General features: G+C 36.2%; 1 protein-coding gene and 1 pseudogene across 1 annotated transcript in view; one reads left to right on the forward strand and one right to left on the reverse strand.

Annotated features, from left to right (window-relative positions):
• Positions 1–19,508, reverse strand: part of LOC136838480 (uncharacterized) — a 135,492-nt gene that overhangs the window by 11,519 nt on the left and 104,465 nt on the right. The window contains exon 3 of the transcript XR_010853007.1: positions 17,678–17,880. The gene's annotated coding sequence lies outside the window, so the exon portion shown is untranslated. The remainder of the gene's footprint in view (positions 1–17,677; positions 17,881–19,508) is intronic.
• LOC136839053 (membrane metallo-endopeptidase-like 1) lies at positions 869–15,902 on the forward strand (annotated as a pseudogene).

Below are 19,508 nucleotides of genomic sequence, written 5' to 3' on the forward strand. Positions count from 1 at the left end.
AGTCAAATTGGAGAAAAAACATTGAAACTTGAAAAAAAAAGCAGATTGGAGAACGAACATTGAAACTTGAAAAAAAAAGCAAATTGGAGAACAAACATTGAAACTTGAAAAAAAAGCAGATTGGAGAACAAACATTGAAACTTGAAAAAAAGTCAAATTGGAGAACAAACATTGAAACTTGAAAAAAGCAGATTGGAGAACAAACACTGAAACTTGAAAAAAAGCAAATTGGAGACCAAACATTGAAACTTGAAAAAAATAAAATTGGAGAACAAACACTGACACTTGAAAATAAGGAAATTGGAGACAGACATATTTTCAAGAAATCAACATGCAATTTCGGAGCGTAAGGTTCCGTCCCCAGTGTGGAGACGCCAAAAAGAGGTTCCGAAAATGTATGTGGGTTTCTTAAATTTATTTGTTCCCCAAATTGTGGTTTCCATTTCTCGAGCCAGAGGCCAGTCTATATAATCTATCATTCTGTATGATTCTAAGCGTCTGGCAAAACACTTCGCTGAACCTTCGCTTCCAAACTTTCTCTTCAGCAAATGGTTGAATTCATACAGTTTAACACAGTTACTGACACAAGCTAGACAACGTTCCGGATGCTTTTTATTTTATCAGAAAGGTGACGAGCTGATTCTAAACCCAGGTAGCAAATTCCTGAGATGTATGCTAGTATTGCACTAGTCCCGATTTTTTTTGCCATGCCCCTAGGTTAGTTAGGTTAGGATGGGTTAGGTTGGGTTAGATTAAAACCTCCAAAGTAATTTGGGTGTGGGGAACATAATGAGACCATTTTCAACAAAATTCTATGGTTAGCTTTTAGGACATGGCGTCCCGCTTTTCTCGGTTACCTCTCGGGAAAATGTATCCTGGTATATCACCAGTAACTAGTTATATTTCCCAACCCAGAACTCTGCAGGTAGGTACCTACTTATCTCTGCTGTGTGTAAACAGTCAACAAGTACTGAACTTCACGTTGAACTTTCACAAAACAATAAATAATAAAATGCAGAGCAATATGATACACTTGATTATAAGTACGGCGCAACTGCAAGATTACATAAATAATAACAGCAGAATGACAACGTCTAAATAATGTCTAAATGGGGTGCATATAACGGGACTCACACTTGATGTATATCCATAATTCAGCAGTTAAAAGCATTTGTTTTGTCTTAGGAACCACCCCATTACAAGGTATTGGATGCATGTATGTATATATGTATGTGCATACACACACACACACACACACACACATATATATATATATATATATATATATATATATATATATATATATATATATATATATATTATATATATATATATATATATATATATATTATATATATTATATATATATATATATATATATATATATATATATATATATATATATATATATATATATATATATATATATATATATATATATATATATATACATATATATAATACAGTATATAAGAGAGAGAGAGAGAGAGAGAGAGAGAGAGAGAGAGAGAGAGAGAGAGAGAGAGAGAGAGAGAGAGAGAGAGAGAGAGAGAGATTCCACATGAGACATTTGTTGCCTTATATAGTGGGATGGCTTGAGAAAGTTCTGTCCTTTTGGTTCCTAACAAAATGGCTGCTAGCCCTATGCCCCTCTACACCCTGGTTGCTACCCAAAACATTCGACTAACCACCAGGTGCAAAATTCCAAGCATAAGTTAGCAAAGGCTGAATGGGATTCGACGGAATGATGTTTACAGCTTTCCCACTTTGTCAAATCGAAGAGAGAGAGAGAGAGAGAGAGAGAGAGAGAGAGAGAGAGAGAGAGAGAGAGAGAGAGAGAGAGAGAGAGAGGAACTTTTCAAGGCACCATAACGTTATCATCTGATGTAATTTAACCTCAGTAGAAAGCTCCCATTTATTTGACGTAACAACAAAGCTTTCCTGATGGCGTACGTAGAATCACCTAGTTCAGAAAAGATAGGAACTATTATCGCGCGTCCTAATCTCTCGTGTGGGTATTGCCCAAGCATGAGGCTGTAATTAAAGAACTTGTGGAGTGTTCGCGTGATAATGCTATCATCCAGATTTGGGGGAAACCGAAACATTGACCTTTTGGAGTCAGGTACCGAGCGGACAAGGTACGAAGCTAATGAGACTATTTATTATTATTATTATTATTATTATTATTATTATTATTATTATTATCATTATTAAGGTACGAAGCTAATGAGACTATTTATTATTATTATTATTATTATTATTATTATTATTATTACTGGTGAAAGTGTAAGTGTAAATATACACTTAAAAATATATGCAAAACGAGAGCTTTCGAGAATGTGCTCGATTCTTCTTATCGAGGAGAATCGAGCAGGTACTTGAGAGCTATCGCTGCAGATATATTTTTAAAAATATGTTTACACTTACTAATTCAATTTGGATTTACCCACCGTTTTAGTGACTCGTGTGATTGAATATCTATTATTATTATTATTATTATTATTATTATTATTATTATTATTATTATTATTATTGTTGTTGTTGTTTTTGTCCAAAATGAGCAACCAGTCATATGCAATTCAACTGGCTAAGCAAAACTTCCACGGGTTAAAATGCCCTTGACTGAAAAGAGAGGTGATGAAAATAAGAGATAAACCAACGTATATATATATAAATAAAAAACCAGAACGATTATATACTTCAAGATAAGGACAAACTTGACCTGGCAAATGAGCACAGACGGACGCTTGGAAGAAATGAAAACATTTCTGGCGTCCCTCGGCAGTTGGGTTCGATGCGGCCGGCCTTATGCCAGCAAAGGCCTCGCCCGCCCCCTCCCGAATCCCCTAAGTGCGGTAGGCATTTAAAGGAATAAATCGACTGGTGTGGCCATCTGGACGCGGCCCAACAAGCCGAGACGAACCTCCTACCTGCGTCCACAGGTACGATAAAAGGCACTTGACATTTTTGACTCGATATCATGACGTTACCGTTTTTTTGTGTTTTACTATTTTCTTCAAACCGAGTGACCTTGACCACATAACTTTCGTTTACTAATACTTTTCGGAGTAGAATTTTAAGAAAGCCAAAAGAATAAGCGGAGAAGGATTATGAATGAACTATCAACAAAATATTTGTGGAGGTAATTTAGGTGCCAAGGACTCAAACACAGGCAAGCTACCTCCTGAGAGTGTAAAACTCATTATGACAATGCGGACTGAGATAAGTGACTAATATTTACAAAAAAAAACAATTTGCTGTCTCTGTAGCCGTTCAATAATTGCATATTAACAGAGATTGTAATGCCAATGCATAAAGTTGAGATAAATTAAGGAAAGCCAGCTCTACAGATTTAATAAAGCTTTTATGATTTTCAAACTCACTTCGTATGTCAATTTTCACATAATTAGAAAGGAATGTTAACGTCTAGCAAACTCCCATCCCAAGAATATATAACTGCCATGTTATAAATTTTGCACAGAATATACAGAAATTCCCAAACCTACAACTTCATTTTTCAAGAATACGATGACATCTAAATAACATTCATAAAAAGGCAGGAGAAGTATGTTATTCATTGACCCACTTTCCTTTGACTGGCCGTTATAAGAGTTTTCTTGGCTTCATTCACGCAATTAAAAAAAAGTATCTAGGACAACGCAGATTTGTGGCAATCTCTTCTATTTTGGTAAACTCATTTTCTATGTACTCAAGGCTACATATTCCGTTAGTTACAGAAAGGAAAATACAAATTATTTTATATTTTAAGAAAGGCCTGAACAGAAATGAACATAAAAAGTTGGTAGGTTTTCTGAATACAGAAAAATTATAGAATATCATAATGATATCTTTTTCTGGAGTAAGTTTGATGGACAGGACCAATGAATTAATAAATCAGCAAGAATACCCTCAGGATCAACATTTTCCTTTAAGATTCCCAGGGCGTCGTCCACATAACGACACCAAACTATCAGAGAAATCAAAACTTGAAGTATCAATCTTCTTGCAAAAAACTCAATTTCCATGTTGGATACAAGTGAGGGCAACAATTTGGACCTCTCAAAGGATGAGTGTGATAAAAGCATAAAAAAGGTTGATCATTTTATCTGTAAAAACAGACTATGTTTTATATTAAAACAAAGAGTAAACATGATTATAATATTGATAAAATTCTGTTCCAATATCCCGTGATAACTTTTTGCTGACGACGCAACTATCGATATTCCTGACATACGAATATCTAATTATCAATTAAAACTTGATTCCCAAATACTCAGCCTTAGCCATCAGTCTATTACTGCAAGAACAAAATATGAATATTTATTTATTGCTTCTTACGAAGGGCTTTAACCGAAAGAGAACTAAAAGACTCTGTCTTGCTGGAAACTGCTCTGATTCGATCTTATCTGTGCATTATCACATCATTGCATAAAGCCCTCTATTTCTATTTTGGGGGCCTGATTCACACTATGCAATGGTTCACAATGAGGCCTGAGAACTCTTTTTCAGAGGAGCGAGCGAGGGGCCTTTTACTTGATAGATAATCAAAGGGGGTTAGGGGAAGGGGGTTTTTGGCTAAGCATTGCAATTATATATACATCTAAACGTAAATGATGAATGAATCGGTTTTCCCTCTCCTTATGAAGGTCCACAACTAATAATAAATAATAATAATAATAATAATAATAATAATAATAATAATAATAATAATAATATATCCACAAATGCGTACATACTGCAAATAAAGAACTGAAATAATTAGTTATTCGTCTTCGTAATGATAAAATAAATAAGAAAAAATAAAAATACGAAATTAATATAACACCAACTCCTTCCATCATTGCTCCTACTACCGTTGCGACGAATAATAATAATAATAATAATAATAATAATAATAATAATAATAATAATCTAAACATATATGACCTTGGCTTATTTTACAAGGTCACGGGTAAATTTGAAGACCAGCATCATATTTTTCTTCCTTTAACTTATTATGATTTCTCTGAAACGTTCTGTTACCTTGACTTATTTTTCAAGGTTGCATGTCAATGTATAAGCTACAATTTTATTTTTCATTTGAATTTTCTAAGAGACCAGGATTAATTATTTTAACAAAAGTTTTTGATATAAATTGCCATTAATATATTATTTTTATGTAGTATAAGCACATTACAAAATATGAATACATATCATTTGAGTATTGTATCTCTTATTGTAGGTGAAGGTGGGCGGAGCTTCACTGCTGTCAAGTAAGCATAAGAAGATGGAATATCATTAACCTCCTTCAAGTGTAATTAGAACTCGTATTAATAATCATATTGAATATTTTTTACCAAATATTTACACCTTGACCTATTTTCAAGGTCTCAGGTCAGTTTAAAGGCCAAGGTTTTAGCCTTTTTTCCACTCTCTAGTTCAGTGGTTCTCAATCTTTTTTTTTTTAGAGATGGTACCCTAACTAATGTAATCATTACCACAGTAGGCCTACTTCTTCACCATCCAGCCATATCGCATGAATCAACTTCTAATTTATAATTACTAAAAATTATCCATACTAAACCAAAACCAGCATGAAACATGCAGAAATATACTGTACAAACAAAAGAGTATATCAGGTAAACTTAAGTGTTAAGTGAATGCAGAGACTAACATAAAAAAACATGATAATCATATATATATATATATATATATATATATATAATATATATATATATATATATATATATATATATATATATATATATAGGGTGCGTATAAGGGTAATGCCCTTTGTTTAAGTGGGAACAAAATTAAAGCCTTTTGATTATCCTTATTTTTTAAACATAAATGTATACACAGGTTAATAGATTAATATAATATATTAACAAAAATTAATATAATGCTTATTTTGTTTAATAATGCATAAGTAATGCCCTTTTAATTTTTTATATCTTATAATGTATATATTCTTTATTATTATTTTTAATTAATTTACTAAATCTTCATTTTTCAGATATTTTATACAACCACGAGATTAACAAAGGAACAGAGAGTAAAAGCAATTAATTAAAGTATCAAAACAATAAAAGTTGAAACTGCAAGATTGTTATCAGTTGAATTTAACATCCTAAGGGTGCAAAGCCGAATTATCATTTGTATTGAACATTATTAAACTGAATAAGTATTATATTAATTTTGTTAATATATTATATTAATTTATTAACCTGTGGCAATACATTCATGTTCGAAAAATAAAGGATAATCAAAAAGGCTTTTATTTTGTTCCATTTAAACGGTAACGCGTTGCACTGTATGTATGTATATATATATTTATATATATATATATATATATATATATATATATATATATATATATATATATATATATATGTGTGTGTGTGTGTTACAGTATAACACTGATAATAATTATGAAGACTTCTGCAAACTATTTTTTTTTTTACAAATGCTCACTGAGATGATCTAGCAAGACAAAATTCATGACAATCTTGGTGGCACCAGGCACTGTCTGTAAACTTCAGGGTAACGGGCACCCAGTTTGAGAAACACTGTAGAATCTAGCTCTAATGGTCTGTCCATTAACTAGCGGGCATGCCCGTCAAGCACTTCCGGCTGTTTATATTTTCTCGCTTCTGAAGCAGTGTTACCAGACACCGCATCGCTCTGGCTCCATACTCGACCGGTCAGTTTAGTGGAACGGGTTATGGGAACAGTGTTTGCCCGTCGTGCAGTGCCTGCTAGTGTAGACAGGGCTTAAGGAACTATGGTAGTTGAAGGTCGGGCCTTCATAATAGTTATCAGGCTTATGAATAAGTTTTTTATGGTGAAATATAAGTATTTTTAAGTGTGGTATAAATCCTCTCCTTTTAAATTCATAAAAAACATTAATCTCAAAATCACCTTCATTACCTTTTATTATTATCAAAACACAAAATTAAGTACTTCATTGGAGGGGTGGATAGAGCTTTCGGATAGCACGCTGTTGGCCCAGCGTTCGACTCTCCGAACGGCCAGTGAAGAATTAGAGGAATTTATTTTTGGTGATAGCACCATTCTCGCCATAATGCGGTTCAGATTCCACAATAAGTTATAGGTCCTGCTGCTAGGTAACCAGTTGGTTCTAGCCACGTAAAATAAATCTAATCGTTCGCCAGCCTAGGAGAGATGTTAACCAGCTCAGTGTCCGGTTAAACTAAGATATACTTAATCTTGATTAAAAATATTTAGTTAAGGATACGACTTAGAACTTTATAGAATGTATGCCGATGAAATGGTTAGAATATAAGGTGCAAAGTTATTCTAGTCCCAGCACACTTGCATTTAACCATTACATCATGCGACTTATATGGAAGTTCTAAAAGTCGTATACCTTAATAAATATTTTGTGTCGAAAATAATAAAAGGTAATAAAGGCGACTGTGAGATTAATATTTTTTTTTTTTTTTAGGAATTTAAAGGAGAGGATTTACACCACACTTAAAAATACTTATATTTCACCATAAAAAACCCTACTCATAAGCCTGCTAACTATTATGAAGACCCGACCTTCAACTACCATAGTTTCTAAGAGTTAGAGAGTGGAAAAAGGGCCTAAACCTTGGCCTTTAAACTAACCTGAGACCTTGAAAATAGGTCAGGGTATAAATATTTGGTAAAAAATATTTACACCTTGCCTGTTTCATATTCAATATGATTAATAAAACGAGTTCTAATTACACTTGAAGGAGGTTAATGATATTCCATCTTCTTATGCTTACCTGAGAGCAGTGAAGCTCCGCCCACAAGTCTCACTTGGCTCCGCCCACCTTCACCTACAATAAGAGATACAATACTCAAAAGATATATACTCATATTTTGTAATGTGCTTATACTACATAAAAATAATATATTAACGGCAACTTATACCAAATATTTTTGTTAAAATAAATAATTAATCCTGGTCTCTTAGAAAATACAAATGAAAAATAAAATCATAGCTTACACATTGACCTGCAACCTTGAAAAGTAAGTCAAGGTAACAGAACATTCAGAGAAATCATAATAAGTTAAAGGAAGAAAAATGTGATGCTGGTCTTCAAATTTACCTGTGACCTTGTAAAATAAGCCTAGGTCATATATGTTTGGGGAAGACGATGGCCAACAACCTTGGACATCTACATGTAACCTTAAAGTACAGGCCAAGGTCAAATATACCTAAAATCATACCATCCACATATAATGCTGAATGTGCCTCACCTATTGTAGTTTCTGAGATTAGAGGAAAAAAGCTAAAATTTTAGCCTCTGGAACTGACCTGTACCCAGGAAAAATAGGCCAAGGCAAAAATGTATTGAAAATTAACTACCAACCCACTAGGTGCCTAGCACACAAGTTTATTTACATGGGAACAAAGATAGCAACGACAATAATAATATGAATACAAAATAATAACAACAGTAGCAGAGAAAACAATAATACATGTCCGAATGATGCGACAAAAACTCAACGTTTCATAACGTAACCATTATCTCAGTCCAAATCAACACAAGCACGCTAATCTCTTGACGAGAGATTACGTCACGGCATTACATTGGGTAGGCAGTGGAGGAGGAGGAGGGGGGGGGGTAGAAAGAAGGATGGGAGGGGTGGGATGGAGGTGCGGGAGACGTGGAGGACCAAGGATGACACTTAAATACGAAAGCATTAATCAACTTCCCCACATTTCGTCTCTCCAGGTAAGAACGTGCGCAGGTTTCTTTCGTTGCTGAGAGAGAGAGAGAGAGAGAGAGAGAGAGAGAGAGAGAGAGAGAGAGAGAGAGAGAGAGAGAGATCTTTGGCATAAGTTGAAGCTCAAGTTTTGCTATTCTTGTTATGAAATAAGTTAAGATGGGACGTAACATTGCACAAATTATATTTGTGCCTCGAGACTTATCAGACCTTAATAAAGAGTAGTGTACCTAGCAATCCTGTTCAACGAAAGTTCTACTCAACTGCAGGCCTAGGGTGGTGAAAAAATTCTGCGCGCTTGCACACTCACACACACACACACACACACACACATGACACACATAGAGTACATATATTATATATATATATATATATATATATATATATATATATATATATATATATATAAATAACTATGCATTGTTACAAACGTCCTTAATATCCATAGTCTGCTCTACCTCGGAAATAATATACTTTCACATATGTTACTGAAGGGGAATTTTAATTGATAATGTCTGTCGTCCCGTGGACTCGAAACTAATGAAAGACAAGAACTCAGTGACTACAGTGACGCTCAACCACACGGCTGTCCGTGAAAGGCCTCGCAACACTCCAGTGTTTCCTTCGTGGATTTTATCTTTATTTATATATTCATCATGTTCCATATTTTTGAGATTCAGTTATACACACACACATTTATATATATATATATATATATATATATACATATATATATATATAGTATATATATATATATATATATATATATATATATATATATATATATATAATATATATATATATATAGCAAGAAATATATGATTGCAAGAAATAAAGCAGTACTCAGTCACAGGAGTCAGGTCTAGAAGGCTAGTATACAAAAAGTGAAAAACTCAAAATCATAATAATAATAATAACACATAATAATAATAATAATAATAATAATTTACAAAGGAAGAAATATTGACAGGATTTCTGAAAACATTATATTTAAACTAATAACTACTCTTGTGTATTGGCCAATCCAGAGATGGTAGGCTTAACCATATTCTCCATCTATATTGTTAATTTTACTGATAGAGCCAATTAATTCCACTTACCAAAGGAAGTACAGTACTTACATTTTCGTTCCCTTGCCCAATGCAAACTGTCTGGTTGACATAACTGAACCATATTACATTGTATGGAATGATTTTGAACTGAACTGAATTTATTTATTAATTTAGAGAGAGAGAGAGAGAGAGAGAGAGAGAGAGAGAGAGAGAGAGAGAGAGAGAGAGAGAGAGAGAGAGAAGGCCAGCTATCTCAAGAGAAATGCACTATCAAAGATAGACGAGACAAGAGTCCCACATCGATTATCTAAACAACAAAAAATCGCCTATAAACACTTATAGTTAATCGCGCTGCTTATCAGGATGCCTTCGTTAAAGATTGAGGACGCAAAGTCCCCTCCGATGGCATTATAAAAATAAGTCTTGGGTGTTTGTGTGACGTCCCTAAAACCATGCCTTTCTCCACCCCGGGCGAGAACATCCACACTCATCTAACTACCATGCCCCTAATTCACTGATTAAGCCAACAATGGCAAAACTGTTCAGCCTTGATCAGGAATCGAACTCTTTGCTAAGAGTACACATAAATGCACTGAGCATAGCATTTTCTTCTTCAGCATCCACGCTTTTTAGTTTTCTGTAAAAGAAAACTGTTGTGCTGGCTTTGTCGGTCCGTCCGCACTTTTTCTGTCCGCCCTCAGATCCTAAAAGTTACTGAGGCTAGAGGGCTGCAAACTGGTATGTTGATCATCCACCTCCAATCATCAAACATACCAAATTGCAGCCTCTAGCCTCAGAAGTTTGTATTTTATTTAAGCTTAAAGCCATAATCGTGTGTCTGACAACTATATAGGATTATACCGAGACCACCGAAAGGTAGATCTATTTTCGGTGGCCTTGATTATACGCCGTACAGAAAACTCGTTTTCTCATAAACTCCAAAAGCCGTGCATTAGAATTCCTCCAACAATTAATTTTGCACCATTTAACGAAACTGACTTCATTCTCACACAAAACAGCTAGAATGACACCGCTGTTGTTTCCATTCTAAGGTTAACTGAATACAATTGTCTACGCTTAATAAAGGTAGGGTTTTCCAGCTTATTGAAACCATACAAAATCTAAATGTGAAGTAGCTTTTTAATAAGCAGATCCCTATCGATATCCAGGCAAGCAGAAAATTAACTCTGCAAAATAAAAAAATCTGTTTTTTGAACAGAATTCCATCATGGAATCCAGCGTAGAGCAACTAGTCGAGGAACCAGGACGGGTTCAACATCATCGCGGTTCTGGAAACCGACGGTCCAGACTGGAAAAGGTTCTCCTGCGATGGTTTCGGTGTTGCTGTGCTTCTGCGTGCGTCGCCTGGTGGGCGTGGCTTCTGGTTTTCCGTTCCTCTTCATCAGCGGAGTATTGAAAGTAATAGCAGTGCTTTGCTTATGAAAATTATATAACTGTCCAGCATATTGGTTACACATTTAAAATTTCTCTGTAAGAGGTTTGCATGCCTGTGTATTGAAATCAATCATCATTCCGCTCTGATGAAACATAAACAATGGACCTAAATAAATGAAATAGATGAAGTTTCTCCTTTCACCCTGCCAGTAGTTAGTCCATATTCTAATTAGTAGCCTGACTAGATGTATGCATATGTAGCAATGTGTTCTAAAATGAAAGTGTGTAGGAAAACAGAAGTAATATATAAATAAAGAAAACCAACCGTTAATAACTTGAATTGAAATTTAAATATCGGATAGATGTTGGCTAGAATGCTGAGATATAAAATGAAAAAGTCTCTGACACCAAAATAATTATAAATGCTCTCTTTGGGTTATGAGGAAGATTTTAAAAATATGAATTCAACCAGAAAATCCACAAGGCAATGGAGAGTGGATACAATTTTTTTGTTCATCTAGCAGGCATCAACCAAACTTAGTAATGATATGATTATTAACTGGCTGGTTGACCCTGTTCATCCCTAGGCAGGATCAACTAACCAGCCAATCACTATCACTGTTACGTTTTGGTTGATCCTGCCTGAGACAGACAGGATCAGCCAACCATCACTGTCACTAGCATGATCAACCAAACGTACAGTGATAACGATTATGAAAATATCTTTTATGCTCTAAAACCTCCCTTTAAATGGAGATCGCACTGAATGTCTTCAAGGAATACTTATTTACTGAAAACTCTTGACAACCTTATACTTCCACGTGAACTGTTTTTCTGAAGTTCTTCCAAAAGAACTCAGCACAACTTGAAAGAGAGGTGTCGCGCAAAAACTGATCACCTGTGAAAATTACAATGATTAAAACGAGACAATACCATTTTTCCTTACCCCTCACAAAACCGTGAACATTTACCTGAAATACAAGCACAACGAAGATAACCTGGGGTTATGCCAGTTTGCTTACAGATTCAATGAAATAGGTTCGTTTTTATAAACATTCAATCCCTCTTCTTGCTTTGACTGAATACACAACCCATTAATGGAAGCTGAAAAACCATTGTTATGGTTACAATAACTTTAATAATCGCCGAGAAAGCAAATCCACAGTTATGTATATGTACATATATTTAAAGACAAATCAATATATGTACATATACATAACTGTGGATTTGCTTCTCCATTTTAAGACTCATGCTACTATGAGTATTTTTAATCTGATCATCATCATGAACATAGATGACTGATAACAGTCAATACACTGCAATTCATGACAGAAACTGATGGTGTTTTTTCCTTTCAGGCCTAGATTTAACCTTCAAGATCTTACTCAGGTAGCACAAATGCTAAGCAACTCCTAACTAGGAAAACAAGTTGACGTTCCAGATATAAAACAACCAGCAGAAGACCTGAGGTCAAGTCAGACGTCTTCAGCCCAAAAAGAAGTCAACAAGACTGCCTGTAACCTAAGGCCGGAATATGACATCTGCAACACCGAGGAATGCATTCTTGCTGCTGCTGCTAGTTATTGAAGCCATGGATAAAACGACACACCCTTGTGACAATTTCTACCAGTTTGCTTTTGTGGAGGGTGGATGAAAGCACCCAGTCCCAGAGGTCTCTTTCTCGCTGGGGTCAGTTTGATCTGCTGGATCTAGAAATGACTAATGCTTTGAGTGATATCTTAATCTCCCTGTAGTTGCAGATGACCTAAACCCATTAACCAAGCGGAAGGCGATGTATGCTGCATGTATGGACGAAGGGCGCACTTGAATCTGTTGGTGTTACCCCACTGACTGACTTCTTGAGACAATATGGAGGATGGCCCATGACCTTAGAGGACTGGAGCGAAACGCCCTTTGACTGGCAGATGGAAAGGTTGCTGATGCAAGAAGGTTATTGGCTGAAGATTATTTGATCAAAGTATGGGGTGTTGTGTTGATCAGAAGAACACTTACGCCACAGCTATATAATGAGATCAATCATCCCTGGGGATGCCACGCCTCAGTTCTGACATCACCTGAGAGCTATGAAGCAAGAGTCACCGCACAGGAGTAAGGAGTACATGGCAACTACTGCCTCAATCATAGCTAAATCTTTTAGGCATGGCAGTTGATGATACTGTAATACAAGAGGAGGTGAAAGCCACCCTTGAGTTTGAAATGGCACTTGCAACATAACAAGTCCAGATGAAGACAGGAGAGATTCTGCAAACGTCTGTACAATAACATGACAGTTGGTGAGCTTAATGATTTAACAGGTGGATTCATTCAATGGCCAGAATTACTCTCCCTCAATGTTTTCTCCTACTGTATTTTATTGACACAAACCAAAGAGTAGTTGTACAAGAAGTTGAATACATGGAAAGGCTGACAGACCTCCTGCAAGCAACAAACTCGAGGACTGTAGCTGAACTATCTGATGTGGCGACATGTACAAGCTCTCGAGATGAAACCAACAAAGAGATGAGAGATGCATCTTTCCACTACCAAATGATCACCACCGGCGTTACAGCACAGAAATCTGGAACAGAAACATTGTGCAAGTTCAGCAAACGACTACATGGGAATGGCACTGGGCACTAAATATGTTGAGACTTACTTTCCCAGCAAGCTAAGGATGAGGCAAACGAAATGGTTTGAAGATTTACGGCATCTTTCAAAAGATCTTAGCTATTAATGAGTGGATGGACGAGGAGACTAAGCCAATTATTGAAAAGGCCGATGCCATCAGCAAGTTTATAGCATACCCTGACTGGTACACGTAATGCAACGGGCGCTTGAATCAGACAGCCGGTTAGGCAATATCACAGAGACATCTCACTTCATGAACATATACGTATTAAGGTAAGACTATTAATACTCATATATACTATTATCTTAAGGCATAACAAATTTCAGAAGTGTTTTATTCTAAAAATCACTCTTAACAAAAATGTCATGAACATTCCTCTTAGGATATCAGTCAACTTGGAGTCCCATTTTAACATTAGCAAATATTTAAAGTATTACCCTTTCTTTCCTATATACATCATGAGATTCTAAGATTTTTTCAAGAACCATGTAGAATGTACAAGGCAAGATGAACACCTGTACATCATGGAAATTTCACGTTGTGTAACGAGACCTATCAACATCTTTACTCAGAAACTGATGACATAGACGAAACTAAATGATTTTGGATTGCCCACGAAGCGTGACAGGTGGGATTTGGCTCCTACCGTCGTCAGCTTACTATATGCCCGAGTTTAATTCCATAACATTCCCGGCTGGTATTCTCCAACCTCCATTCTACCGTACTAACTCTCTCCAAGCATTGGAATTACGGTGGCATTGGACAGGTGAGTGCTTATCCTAAATTCTAAATCTTTCCTCCAGGGCAACTGAGGTTTGAAAGTTTCCACATCATGTTCCATGCTCTTTTATTATACAGGATGGCAAACACTGTGGAAGAACCTCTGCTCACAAAGTCACAGTGAACACTGAGGTTTTGCTTTAGTGTTCTAATGATCCTAATCTATAAGATGTCCTTTTTGTGGTTTCAGTCACTGCAACCCAAATGACAATATCACGAGTCAAAAGTTCTACTTTGAAGTTGCAAGTCAGCAGCTGGATTCTGAATATTCTTGAGGTTTGCAGTACAACAGTTAGATTTTGAATATTTTGGCGAGGCCTGAAATTAGCTAGATTTTCAACAATTTCTGCAATTTAGCGACCCAAATTCACAGGTCATAGGTCACGAGATTACCCACGGCTTCGACGACGAAGGACGGCAGTATGACAAGGACGGCAACACCATCCCGTGGTGAGCAACGCAAACATCTGGAAGCCTTCAAGGCAAAGGCCCAGTGCATTATCAATCAATATGGCAACATCAGTGTCCCAGATGTGGCAGATCTGTTGCCAACGCTACGCTCAATGGCGTGAACACACAGGTGTGTATGGCGATTTGTATGATGAACGCCGAAGTATTCTCTTGCTATGTGTAAACGCAATCCTAAATCTCAATAAAAACTCCAACACTTCAGTGAAGTGAAAGTTCATACGCTCATAAAACTGCATCACCCTACACGGAATCTTTGATGGGTGTAATTTTTCTGTTGTTTAAGCATGACTATATATATATATATATATATATATATATATATAAACTATACATTACAGGAATATTACTATTCATTTTCACTTCAACTTTCTGATGACACAGAAATTTGGGATGAAAGTTTTCATATATACAGTATATATATATATATATATATATATATATATATATATATATATATATATATATATATATATATATATTATATATATATATACACTTTTAACCTGTATCCGATTTCACTGTCACTGACCTTTGTGTCCTGATGCCAAACAGACACAAAACCAGCAAACAGTCCCTCCCTTCTAAACCTTGCTCAGCTCCAGGGTGAAAACATAGCTGACAATGGAGGTCTCCGAGAGGCCTTCTTAGCTTACCAAAGTATGTCGAGTGCGTCGGAGAAGAGCCTCGCTACCCGGCATCGACCACTTCACTCCCACTGCAGCTGTTCTTCCTCTCCAACGCCAACATCTGGTGCAACACCATCACGAAGGAGGGCCTCCTCAACCAAATCCTTACTGACCCCCATTTCGCCCGCGAGATACAGAGTGTTGGTTCCCATGAGCAACATGGAGCAGTTCTCTGCAGTCTGAACTGTTCGTCCACGGCGCCAATGAACCCCCGGATAAGGCTGATCTGGTAAGAGGCAGCGACACTGCTGTCACTGGAAACATTTGCCATGTTAATTGGGCCACAACGCCTCTGTGCTACCACGCATTTATGGTGAATTTGAAGCGCAGATCTACTACTGGCCTCTTCCCACCCTTATCCCAAAGTAGGGCAACAGAGAAAGAGTAAGCATAGAAGAGATAAACAGAGAAGACTCCTCTATCATACAACAATTACATACATATGAAATAGTTAGCGACAAATAATAGCTGAGATTCAACCATTATTCAATAAATACTTATACTATATGACTTAAGAATCATTTCAAATGAAACCATTCAGGGTTTTAATGTCTGTACAAGTTATGGAGAAGAACATTTACCGAAATACGCTAAAACTTCATGAATTCTACTGATGTTTTATTATTTAACATGGATAATAGTCAGAAAACCTGAGCAATAGTGAAGATGGGCAAATTCCTTTAATAACAAAGAGATGTTAGGAGGCTACAGACATAAGTAAATAGTGAATTTTTACGATATGTATTTCTCCCCTTTAGATAGGGGTAGGGGGTAGGGTTGGCACTAGATAAGAGGAACCTTCCAATTCTCAGCAAGGCTGTAGGGGTGATCCCAGCTGAAGCTGGAACCCATTCACAGCTGGTCGAGTGGTGGAGGGTGGAAAGTCAGGATATTAAGTAGGGTGAGGAAAAAAAGTGCGGACAGATAGACAAAGTTGGCACAATAGTTTTCTTTTTCAGAAAACTCAAAATTATTTTAGTGATAATTTCAAATGTGATTCAAAATACCTTTAACTAGGAAGTAACCAATATTGTGAAGAGGTTAAGTATTTCTTCAATGTATCTTTTGTGTTTCACTAGAGCATATCTTTTTTTTTATTTTATTCAATTAACCCCCATAGTCATTGTAATGCCAGTTTACAGAACTTAATCTATCAAACTTGACTTGAGCTGGATAATACACCATTTGGCAAGGTTTTCACTATTATCTTGGAACTGATACAATATACCTGAATCTGTCATTTTCGTAAAGTGAAGTGTGTGTGTGTGTGGTGATGGGGGTAACAAGTTGGGAAATTCGTGGATGAATAACTACCTCCAAAAAACAAAATTGCTTTGATTTTTCATCAACATGTGGGGATGGGGATGAGGGGGGTTAACAGGTTGGGGAAATTCGTGGATGGAATAACTACTCCCAAAAACAAAATTGCTTTGATTTTCATCAACGTGTGGGGGATGGGGATGAGGGGGTTAACAGGTTGGGGAAATTCGTGGATGGAATAACTACCTCCCAAAATACAAAATTACTCTGATTTTCAGCAACAACAACAACTCCGAGATCTCACATAACTTATAAGTGAGTGAAACTTAACAGTGCAACAAGAGACCATATTAAATACAAAATACACCGAAAGATGAGTGCAAGCTTGGTTTTTCATACTATGACGGAAGTTATGGGCTTAGTTATAGTTTGGCATGATCACGCACTTGCTTAGTTAGGGCCAGCAAGTCAGGTTTAGGCTACAATTATATAAAAAGGAATGGCGTCTTGGGAAGTAGACAGTGTTCAAACAGTTTAGTTATGGCCATGGATTAAACTACCATACGGTTCTATCTTTCCGGTGCCAATTAAGGGAAAATGGGGCAGAGTGAGGATATGACTTTGTAAAAATCATAAAATCACAGAACTGAAAAGATCTGAATATGTAAATTAAATATTACACCATTCACAATTCTTACCTTTATTGATGTTGGCCTTTAGAGGATAGTAATTATTGGTTTCAGGTACTGTACATGTACTTTGAATCTGTAATTTCATTGACTCTCTTTACTACTGACATACAAACAGCCAACTTGGAGCAGACGACTTGAGTCATGTTTTAATATGGCAACCACGTGATGCATGCTCTGATTTCTCTCTCTGGGTGGCAAAACATTTTCGCCTGTAAAATAAAAAAAAAAATTCATGGTCACAAATTGTTAATATTTGCACTTCAAGAGCAAAACATTTTAAAATAGTGGTGGAGCTGAAACAGTTTCCATCAGAGACACTTAGAAACTTTCATCTAAAAAATCTCTAAACTTTTTTACGATATGGGAATGAATTTCAGATGCAAAATTACCATGATTTTAACGAAAATAAGTCTTTCATTAACAACAAATAAAACTAACAGACGACATATGCAGCTTTTACAAATGTGGATTGTCCTGCAGCCATCATTTTGTAACAATATTAACCTTATGCTAATTGCACTTCACCTACTCTCTTTGCCTTCACTGGCTGTCACAAAGAAGTTGGAAGGTCATGTGATCACTTGTAACCTTTCCGTTTCATGTGATCACTTGTAAGTGTTTCTTTGCCTTACATCCTTTTGCACTTGTCTGTCTGCGTTTGTTACAAAGTCACCTCAAATACCTGCTGATGAAATTCTAACAAATTTTTGAGGGATGGGCCATGACCCAAGGTACAAGTTCATGAAGCTTTTAAGATGGATATTCATTTGGAGCAGAAAAACAGACTATTTGTTCTCTTAACCTACATATCAAGTAAATCCAGAAAACCAAGGGTATGGTGGATGATATATGTCCTAATAAAAGTTAGCACTGGTGAAGGTGTAGTTTCTAATAGCCTTCTCTAATTTCATTACCATCCTTCACACAAATAACAAACATAAATCAAGGCCAATGTGAATAGCTATCCTGAATTTTTAACTGATATGGACTTCAAATCTTCAATAAAATGTAAGAAAAACTATAACAATTTAAGAAAAAACTAATATAGTCATTTTGTAACAGTAACCTTGGTGGATGCAGCTAAAAAAAAAAAAACAATGAAGAAGCTGTATGGAACTGGTTTCTGCAAAGATATAAGGTGCCAGTCACAGATTGCGACAACCTTGCCAAAGCACTTGAATTTTGCCAGAATTGCTGAATCTAAGAGGACAATCTCCTATTGGTGATCATACCCAAGTAAGCAGCTCTCTATCCCAGATGACATGGGGTCTAAGGATTCAGCAGACTTGACATAGGACGAAAAATGTTGTCTTAATTCTGCTGTTGCTAGTCAGTCGAGGCACTTCTGTCCCATATTGATCCAATGGGCCCAAGCTGCCATTGGTTACATGTTTCAGGTAAATCCAGTGAGCAGTTTCAGAATGAAACCCAAGACTTGAACTGGAATACCTTCATCTCCCAAATGAAGAGAAGGGATTTCCTGGAATTTCCGTGGATAATAATGTAGAAGTATGTATCCTCAATGTCCAAAGATACTGTAAGGTGTCAAAGAAACGGCAGGTAAAAGTTACTGCTACTTTATTACAGATCCAGGCAGCTTATATTGCGGCCGCACTGACGCCGGGCCGAGAGACAATGGAATTGACTGTGACCTGAGGTCAAACAATAAACAATAATATGCAGTGAACGAGTACAAATTACAATACAAAACATACAGAGCTACAATATGGATACAGTCTTGATGCCTGTGAATGAAGAAACATGTGATACACAATGTGTGACATTTGTATAAATACGCATAAAGTAAAAATGATTAAAATGCGTGACCTGGCACGTT

The sequence above is a fragment of the Macrobrachium rosenbergii genome, chromosome 5 (assembly GCF_040412425.1).
Source record: "Macrobrachium rosenbergii isolate ZJJX-2024 chromosome 5, ASM4041242v1, whole genome shotgun sequence".
NCBI lineage: Eukaryota > Metazoa > Arthropoda > Malacostraca > Decapoda > Palaemonidae > Macrobrachium > Macrobrachium rosenbergii.